Source organism: Chrysochloris asiatica, unplaced genomic scaffold (assembly GCF_000296735.1).
Source record: "Chrysochloris asiatica unplaced genomic scaffold, ChrAsi1.0 scaffold00220, whole genome shotgun sequence".
NCBI classification, from domain to species: Eukaryota; Metazoa; Chordata; class Mammalia; order Afrosoricida; family Chrysochloridae; genus Chrysochloris; species Chrysochloris asiatica.
Window position 1 is genome coordinate 4427855 of NW_006408738.1, and position 9546 is coordinate 4437400.

The window sequence follows — 9546 nt, forward strand, 5'->3', positions numbered from 1 at the left end:
TTCATGAAGCTTTCCTTGGAAAGCATTGTCGTAGGTAGAGACGAGACTCTGAGTTGGCTTTTTAGGAAATACGTTAGATCCTCTTCCATTGGTAGCTTTGGAGGCAAGCCAAGAATAGCCCAGAGTCGCTGGTCTAATGTGCATCGGTGTGCATGCAAACCGTCTACGTGTTTCTATTCGAGAAAAGCCCATCTAGTGAACACAGTTCAGAACAAAAACAACCCTTGGCAGGCTCATAGTTCTAATCTTTCCTCATAAGGAGGCAAATGCTATCGTATCCCTGAGAGGGTCCCACACTTCTTTCTCATGAGATTGATTGTTCTACTTTAGTTCTATATATTTCATAAAATCTTTTATATTTTTCTAGAAAACACATCAGTAATCTTTATAACTGACAATATTCCCTTGGATGATTTAGCATGTGCCTCTGCCAAGACATGGATTCAGATAGTAAATATTATTCAATGTCAATTATACTGTGATTATTCCAGAAGTTTTTTTTTTTAATATTCACTATTCATTTGTTCAGCTTATGACTGTACTTTAAGTAAAGGATTTTTATTGTCTTAAATGCATTATCAATGCAGTGCTTCAGCTTAACAACCACGCCATACTTACAAGTCTAGGTATTTTCCAAGCTCTGGAGCCAAATTCCTACAAAGTGTGCTATGTTTCCCAATTGGAGAGGGAATATATAATTCTTTAGAAGGTTGTGAGAGAAAACATAGACAACTGCAGGATTATTTTTAATACCAAGAAGAATTCGAAATATTTTGGTTGCTGTGCTATGGAAACTGCAATCTGTAATGAGGAGTAACCTCATCAGAGTAAAATGGTTGTTGTTTAGAGATGAGTAAATGAAAGTTTTTATGAACTTTATGGTCTAAATATATATTATATATATTATATAGCGAGAGTATGGCGCTGTAGGGTAAGCATTGGACTGCTAACTGCAAGGTCGGCGCTTCAAACCCACCAGTTGCTCCTTGGAAACCTTACACTGGGTTGCTATGAGTTGGAACCGATTTAACTAATGCACTGGATTACAAAGTCAGTTTGAACTTCAAGGTTGGCTGTTCAAGCTCACCAGTCGCTCCTTGGAAACCCTATACAGGGTTGCTACGGGTTGGAACTGACCCAACAGCACTTAACAACAACAACAATTATATATATAATAGATAATTACAACTGTTTCATAAATTTGAAAAACTGATAATTAACAATCTTTTTAATATTTGAATCCCTCATCTGACCAGATTAATAGGACCTCAGATAGTTACTCCTCCCTCTGAGTACTGATGCATTCTGGGGAATCCGTCAGTCTGAAGGGGTGGTGCTGTTTCCAGCAGGAGACCGGGAGGATGTGAGTGTCCACCAGAGGGTCCCAGTCAGGACCTGCCCCTGGTGACTGCAGAGACAGTGGGCTTCCTGTCCCCAGCTCATGTGAGTGTCCACCAGAGGGCCCCAGTCAGGATCTGCCCCTGGTGACTGCAGAGACAGCGGGCTTCCTGTCCCCAGCTCATTACTTAGTGCAGTGATGGCAGGAGAGGACTTTCTCGGCCAGGCCATGTCCACCTGCACTGACCTGCTCTGCCAGGTATCTGGGCTCACTCTCTGTAACAAAGCTGTCATGGTGACCATAGGGTCCTTTCAGGGACAGTCCTGTCCCCAGCTCATCTTCAGCCCGGGGGCTGTCCAGGTGGTAACTCTTGAAGTTATCTTTTTAACATTTGACCTTTGTTCCCAAGGAAGTTGAAAAGGGCAGGTCTTGTAGTCTCCGTCTCATGTTTGTTATTGTTGTTAAGTGTCGTCGAGTCGATTCCAACCCACAGCAACCCTGTATAGGGTTTCTGAGGAGCAGCTGGTGAGCTTGAACTGCCGACCTTGCAGTTCAAACGGCTTTGCAGTCTGGCACATTAACCCACAGTGCCACACCAAGACTCTGGTCTCATGAACCCAGGCTGAAATCAGGTGCCCCAGGAACACCAAAGCCCTATTATCAAGCCTAGATCATCAGACCAGCCTCACTTCTTGTTTGATAAGTTAGCCCTTGGTGCTCTGGGTGGCTTTCCTTCGAGCCGGACTCAGTCAACATCACCTTAGGGAAGGGTGACCAGAAGGGCTGGAAATGGACTCACAAGCTGACTCAGCCTTGAGTGCCAAAAGGTACGGAGTGGGGTTTGGGAAATGACAGAAGTGGTTGTACCAACTTTCTGCAGAGCGGCAGGTACCTACCTGTCTCTCATGTCTTTATCATACTTCCTGGCGCAGGGAAGCCCCCTTCTCAGGTGCCGCATACCCTTACAGGGCAGCTTACTCAGCTTACAGCAGGCCCCTTCTAACTAGATGTGCAGCTATCTCTCCATTAAGAGGAGCTCCTGTCAAACAAGACACCAGACACTCCATGAGTAACACTGACATCACATGATCCCAACAACTACTTGAAACATGGGTCCCGTGCATGGCTTATAGTTTGCAAGCCTGAGAGCTCTCCTTGTCACCGTCACTGTAATGACAATGACATCATTCATGGAACAGTAACTCACATCTGGAAGGCATTTTGCAGCCTGCCAACATTCCTCCCCGGTCCTCGGCATCAACCAAACCCCAAACCCAACCCTGTGCTGTCTCAATTTCAGCTCTTTCCCCTCAGATGCCACACACAAAACACTACTTATTCTTCTCCTTCATGGCATCATCAATCACATCCAAGAACATGACTCCCAGATTCACATCCCAACCCTGACCTTCCCCGAGACTTTGAATCACATCCCTGGCTGCCAGACAGCTGCATCTGCAAGGCCTGCCAACACCTCACACTCCTGGGTCTAAAAGAAAACTTAGTTTACAGGCCCTGGGTGCTTGGCACTGTACAATAAGCCCTGGACTGCTGGTTCAAACCCATTAGCTGCTTCTCAGAAACCCTATACACAGTCACTATGACTCGGAATTGACTCGAAGGCACGTAACCACAACGTCCGGTCCCCGAAGACAGTTCCTCTGGGCTCCCTTTTCTGTCAAGATATCCATGATCCTTCCCTCTCTCAGTCCTCTCAGATCTAGTCAGTGGGCAGTTTTGCTTTGTAACATGTGAAGATGCCAGGAGTCGCAACAGACTTGAGAGCAACACCCGACAAGAACAGCACCCATGATTCCTCTCCCTGTGTCTCCTCTCGGGTCTAGTCTGTGACTGAGGAAGTTCTTCTTTTGTGTGTGTTCAGCATTTACCGAACTCCTGATGTGGTGAGACATGGTGCTTGCTGGTGGGGAGGATACAGGTGACTCACACTTCCCAGGTGTTTAGGTTCATGGACAGAAGATCGAAGCAACTATGGTGGATGAGAAACAGGGATAGTGAAGTTGAAAAAAAAACAGCAATACAGTTGTTTTTTGTTTTGGTATAAAATAACTTTTATTTGCATCATTTATATCTATAGAACATTACTGCTTCCTTTGGAACAAGAAAATTTACAAATGAAAGATACTGCTTAATAGGCAAATACTTCCTCAAGCAAGATACTGTATGTGTTCACTTATGTTTAAAATAATATGGTGGTCCACAGTGGGTACTTATTCTTATCTGTACCTCGGTTTTTCACCAACAAGTAGCCTTTAGGACACCATGTTGGTCACTTGCTTAGACATTAATAGGACTCATGCCTTGTTGACTTTGTAGCTCATAATCCTGTCTGTACACCACACAACTGGGAAATCACAGAAGACATTCAAGGAGGAGGAAGAGATGGCATTAGCAATGAATCTGAGGCTTGCAGGCCCAAATTCCTGGTATTTAGAGTTTGTATGGAGTCCTGGTGTGGCACTGTAGGAGAAATACAGGACTGCTAACCACAAGGTTGGTGGTTCAAATCCACCAAGCTCCTTGGAAACCCTATACAGGGTCACTAAGAATCAGAACTGACTCCATGGTGTTTAGCAACAACAACAGAATTTGTGGTTAAGTTTCCCCTCCAGCTTCCCTCTGTGTCTAATCAACCACATGAACCTTCAGATTCTCCCCATACTTTTCTATTCAGGGTCGACCTTTGCGATCATTCATTCTGTGTCTGTCTTCTCTTCCTATTTCTATGAAACTGCGTTTGCTAGGGCTCTACCCTGATTCAGCTTTCTTCTCTTCTTACGCCGCTTGTTCTCCATGGATGAATGCGTCTGCTCTCTTGGGGCTTCCTACGACCTAGAAGATGATGATTTTCAAGTCTGTATTTTTAGCTCTTGCTTTATTCATGAGCTCCCGCAGTTGAGTGGATATAAAGTAGACTCTGGAGTCCCATTCTCTGAATGCAAATCCGGTCTATATCACTTAATAGCTTTGGGGCTAGAAGCAAGTTACTTCACCTCTCCCTGCCTCAATGTCCTCATCTATAAAATGAGATATGAGAGTAGGGGCAGTTCAATGGTACAATTCTGACTTCCATGCAGGGTCCCTGAGTTCAATCCTCAGTCAATGCGCCTCATGCCTGGCCACCACCCGCCTGTCAGTGGTGGCATGCGTGTTGCTATGATACTGATCAGACTTCAGTAAAGCTTCCAGGTTCAGATGAACTAGGACGAAGAGCTGGCAATTTATTTCTGAACATCAGCCGGTGACAATCCTGTGATCATAGTGGTCCAAGTGTGGGGATGGTACCATAGGGCCAGGCGGTGAGGATGGCTGAATGACAGCCCACAACAGCATCCTGAGATGCTGTTGAGAAGACTGTGCCTTAAGGTAGTGTTGAGGTGCCATTGAGTCGGTACCAACTCATAGCGACCCTATGCACAATAGAATGAAACACTGCTCAGTCCTGGACCAACCTCACAATTGTTGCTAATTTGGAGCCTACTGATGCTGCCACTTTGCCAATCCATCCTTCTGGGGGTCTTCCTCTTTTCCCTTGACCCTCCACTTTACCAAACATGATATCTTTTTCCAACGACTGCTGCCTCCTGACAATAGGAGTATCAGAGATGAAGTTTGGCCATCCTAGTCTCCAAGGAGCACTCTGGCTGCACTTCTTCCAACACAGATTTGCTTGATCTTTTGGCAGCCCATGGCACTTTCAATATTCTCCTCCAACACCATAACTCAAATGCATCAGTTCTTCTACGGTCTTCCTTATTCACTGTCCAACTTTCAAATGCATATGAGTTTATTGAAAATACCATGGCTTGGGTCAGGTGCACCTCAGTCCTCGAGCTGACATCTTTGCTCTTCAACACTTTAAAGAGGTCTTGTATTAGGATTGTTGTTGTTGTTGTTAGGTGCCATCGAGTCGGTGCTGACTCATAGTGATGTTATGCACAGCAGAACAAAACACTGCCCAATCCTGGACCAACCTCACTACTGTTGCCACGCTTGAGCCCACTGATGCTGTCACTTGGCCAATCAATCCATCTTGCTGGGGGTCTTCATCTTTTTCTCTGACCCTCCTCCACCTTGTATTCGGATTAGATGAGTCTATATGTAGAGTGTAGGGCTGTGCCTGGTCTGTCTGCTCACTCAGTGACCATTTTGACGACTGAATTTCCAACTGCTTGTTGCACATGCTCCTTTGAGCCCTCCTTCCCACTTAGTGTCTAAAACAAAACACTCTGGTGCCTTTTCAAACAGCTCTTTGCCTACCCTTCTAGAATGTCAGCATTTCAAAGGAAGAGACGGTTAGAGCTTTGATGGTATCACGATCAAAACCAAAGTATTTGTCCTTGAGTCCATTTCGACTTGCAGTACCCTCACGTGCTGCTGAGTAGAATTTCTCCACAGCTCTTTCTTGGCTATAATCTTTACGAAGGCAGGTCACTAGAACTTTCTTTCATGGAACTGTGGGTGGTTTCGAACTGCCAACCCTGCTGGTCCATGTTGTTGTTGAGTCAGTTCTGACTCATAGCGACCTTGTATTAGGTTTCCAAGGAGCAGCAGGTGGGTTTGAACTGCCAACCTTGTTATTAGCAGTCCAGTGCTTGTTTTATGGAGCTGTCTCAGGAGTCCTGTTGATATGTAGCCAATGCTTAGTCTATAGGAAGCTGAGGAATGGATTTCCACAGACATCACTCAAACCTAGCATCCTAGGCCTACTGATATGTTGGTTTGTTAAATAAATAGTTCTCATCATGTGTCTGCCTGCATCAAATTTCTTTCTGCTCCAAACAACAGAAAAGGCTGTGGGACTAACCCTAGTGGAGACCCCCAGTGTGTGCATGGCATACTGTCTATAACCCCACCACTTGGCTGGGCTCACAGGGCTTCTGCAATCTGCCTTTGACTGACGCCTCAAACTCATAGCTCCTAACTCTTCTGCCAACGTTATCATCTTTGCTCCTCACACAGGACCTTTGGTCTTGCTCAGGTTTTGCTCCTGTTAGCCTTCCTGCCCTGAGGGTGCCCTCTCAGCCCAGAGAAGGCCAATCCTGGACTCGAGAGTCTGCTCCCAATTGTTGTTGTTAAGTGCCGTCGAGTCGGTTCCGACCCATAGCGACCCTATATAGGGTTTCCAAGGAGCGACTGGTGAGCTTGAACCACCGACCCTGTAGTTCAAATGGCTTTGAAGTCTGGCACATTAACCCACAGCTCCACACCACTGCTCCCAACAGGACCCTTCATTTCATCCTTAGGCTGTACTGCTCTTCATATAACTGTAAATGAAGTCAGTAGCTGTCCTGAGTACACAGAATGGCCGCCAACTTTCTGGAAATGGGTTTTATATCTTCTCCTTGGTGGTTTTCTAGGGCTGATGGCAGTGCCCTAACCCTAACTGGATTTGAAGAAGGAATACTACAGGGTATAGTGAGAGCAGACTTGGATGGGAGAGCTGGGTGGCTTCAGCAGTCAAGCATCAGCTGAGAGGATACCAAAGCCCTGTGGACCGTGTGAGCGTGTGAGGCTACTGTCCACGTTCTCTACCTACATTCTACCAGAGTAAGCACAAAAAGTCAGAACCCATAGAAACCGATATGAAATAAAAATATCAAAACATGAAACTATCGCTCCTTAACATATCCTCCACCTAGGTCTGTACACTTCTGAAGGTGCTGTTTTCATGTCTCTAACCCTTGACTCTATGGGTTAATGAGGACTAAAAGTTCGGTTTGAACTGCAAAGTCGGTGGTTCAAGCTCCCCAGCCACTCCTTGGAAATTCTATACAGGGTCTCTATGAGTCAGAACCAATTTGGTGGTGCTTGACAACACCAACCAACCCTTCCCTGAAGAATTCTTCACTCTTCCATTTACAAAAAATGTCAGTTTTGCTATGTACACTCGAGGGCCTCCACCTGTGTGCCTTCTTGATGTTCTTTGGGTTTGGGGAGGAAAAAGAAGTCTGAAGAGGCAAGATCAAAGCGTTAGGGTGGATAGGCTAAAGTTTCCCAACGAAATTTTCCTAGGACTGTCTTTGCTACCATCAAAGAAGGGGCAGGTGTGTTGTCAAGATGGAAAACAATTTCTCGACGCAAATGCCCTGGTCCTGTTTTCAATTTTCTTAAAACTTTGTCATAATAAGTGCCAATGGTTGTCCTGTATCCTTTGAGAAAATCTACCAATATTACCCCTTGGGAATTCCCAGATAAACGTTGCGGTAACCTTCTGAGCTGACCTCTCTGCTGTGAATTTAACTAGTCTGGCGGTCCCCTTGGAAGCCACCATTTTGATGGAATCTTTTTGTTTTTGAAGGCACCCTGAGAAGGCTAAGACAAGTGTATCACTGAGAGAACTTGTCTGAAGCCACCTACCAATCACAGAGACATGTTTCATCACATTTTGTGTGGAACAGACCTGCATATAGATGAATCAGAACCTAGTGGCAATACGTTCTGACTGATCCTCATTAATGCAGGTGTATTAAGTACTGCAAAGACACCAACTACTTACTTACTGACCTGGTTAGAGTCCAAAGACCAGGCTGTTCATTATGTGAAAATCAGCATTATCTGAAAAGGAAGAAAGATAGAAAAATGGAGTATGACTACATCATAACTGCCAAGTCACATCATTACAAAACTGCCAAATCAAAGCACTGCATAACTGCCAAATCGCATCATTGCATAATTGCCAAATCATATCATTACAAAACTGTCAAACCACATCATCGCATAACTGACAAATCACAGCATCACATAACTGCCCAGGCCCACCCTGGGAATCATGGCCCAGTCAGGATGACATAGAACCCTCACACCGGTGTTACTCTTGCCTTGAACCTCGGCATTTGCTACTGCCGGATGCATGTTGTTAATGTGGAACATAGCCGGTTAGTTGATTTTTACAGTTGTTGGAAATGTAGTGTCCTGTAATGAGACAGTTGATAAATGAGGAGGAGGCCACCGACTTGATGGCACTTAACAACAACATGCTTCATCCATGAAATCAAATGGTCAAATGATATCACTGGGTCTCTCATCTAAGTCTTCCTGTTCACCCTCCTCCTCTTGTTCCTGTCCTCTATTTCTCCTGTCTCTCCTGTCACTTACATGCTCTAACAAGCCTTCTTCACATGGCAGGAAAGATGACCACCAAAATCCCTGAGTCTACATCTGAAGGGTCACAATCCAAAAGGAAGAGAGATTCCCCCCATATCCTCACTCCAGCTTCTAAAGAATTTTCAAAAAGGGAAAATCCCATTATCTCTTATTTCCATTTTTAAAATTGTGAATTGTATGATAGTTTACATGGGAGAACATTGGTTTTACATTCATTCTATCATAAATTGTTTCTCTTATTTCCATTGTTACATCAACTTTCCGAAGCCCCCTCGTATAGAGCACATCTTAGGAGAGAAGAGTGTTAGGGCTGGTTAGTGCTGTACCCAACACTGAACCTAGTCAAGGGGTTGAACGATTCTGATTGGTCAGTTTAGGACACATGACCACCTCTGATGGGGGTAATGGCACAGGCACTGTGATTGACAGTTCTGTGAAGACCACGTGGACTGAGAAAGGGGAAGTTCCCCAAAGGAAGGGATGATGTTCAGACAAATACATCCCTACAAAGCTGATCTCTTACAGTGCTCCTAACAGATACAACTTGTGTCTGAATCCTTCAGATGCTGTGGTCGTCACATCTTTATAAGGCTTAGTATTCACCGTTGAGCAGCTCAGCCTATTAAAAGCTCTGACTTATGTTTAGCCGTCACCACCTGTCTGTCCGTTTGTCATACTGTGGTGGACTGCATTTTTCCATGATGCTGGAAGCTAAGCCATTAGTATTTCAAATACTAACAGAGTCTCTATGGTGGACATGTTTCAAGGGAGCTTGTAGACCAAGACAGAAAGGAAGGCCTGATGGTTTGCTTCAGGAAACTAGCCAATGAGAACCTAGGGGATGAACATAGAAGATCGCCCAACCCACACATCATTGGGGCCAGCAAGGGCGAGGGGAGACCTTAGTCAGTTTTGATGGTCACTATAGCTGCAAGATGAACTGGAATGCCAGAGAGTGTGAGATGACACAGGAATGGGCAGTGTTTTACTGTAGAACATAAAGTCACCAAAAATCTGAATTGATGGACACTGGGCATCCATTTGTCTATCTGCCTGCCTGATGGTCGGTCTATCTGTCT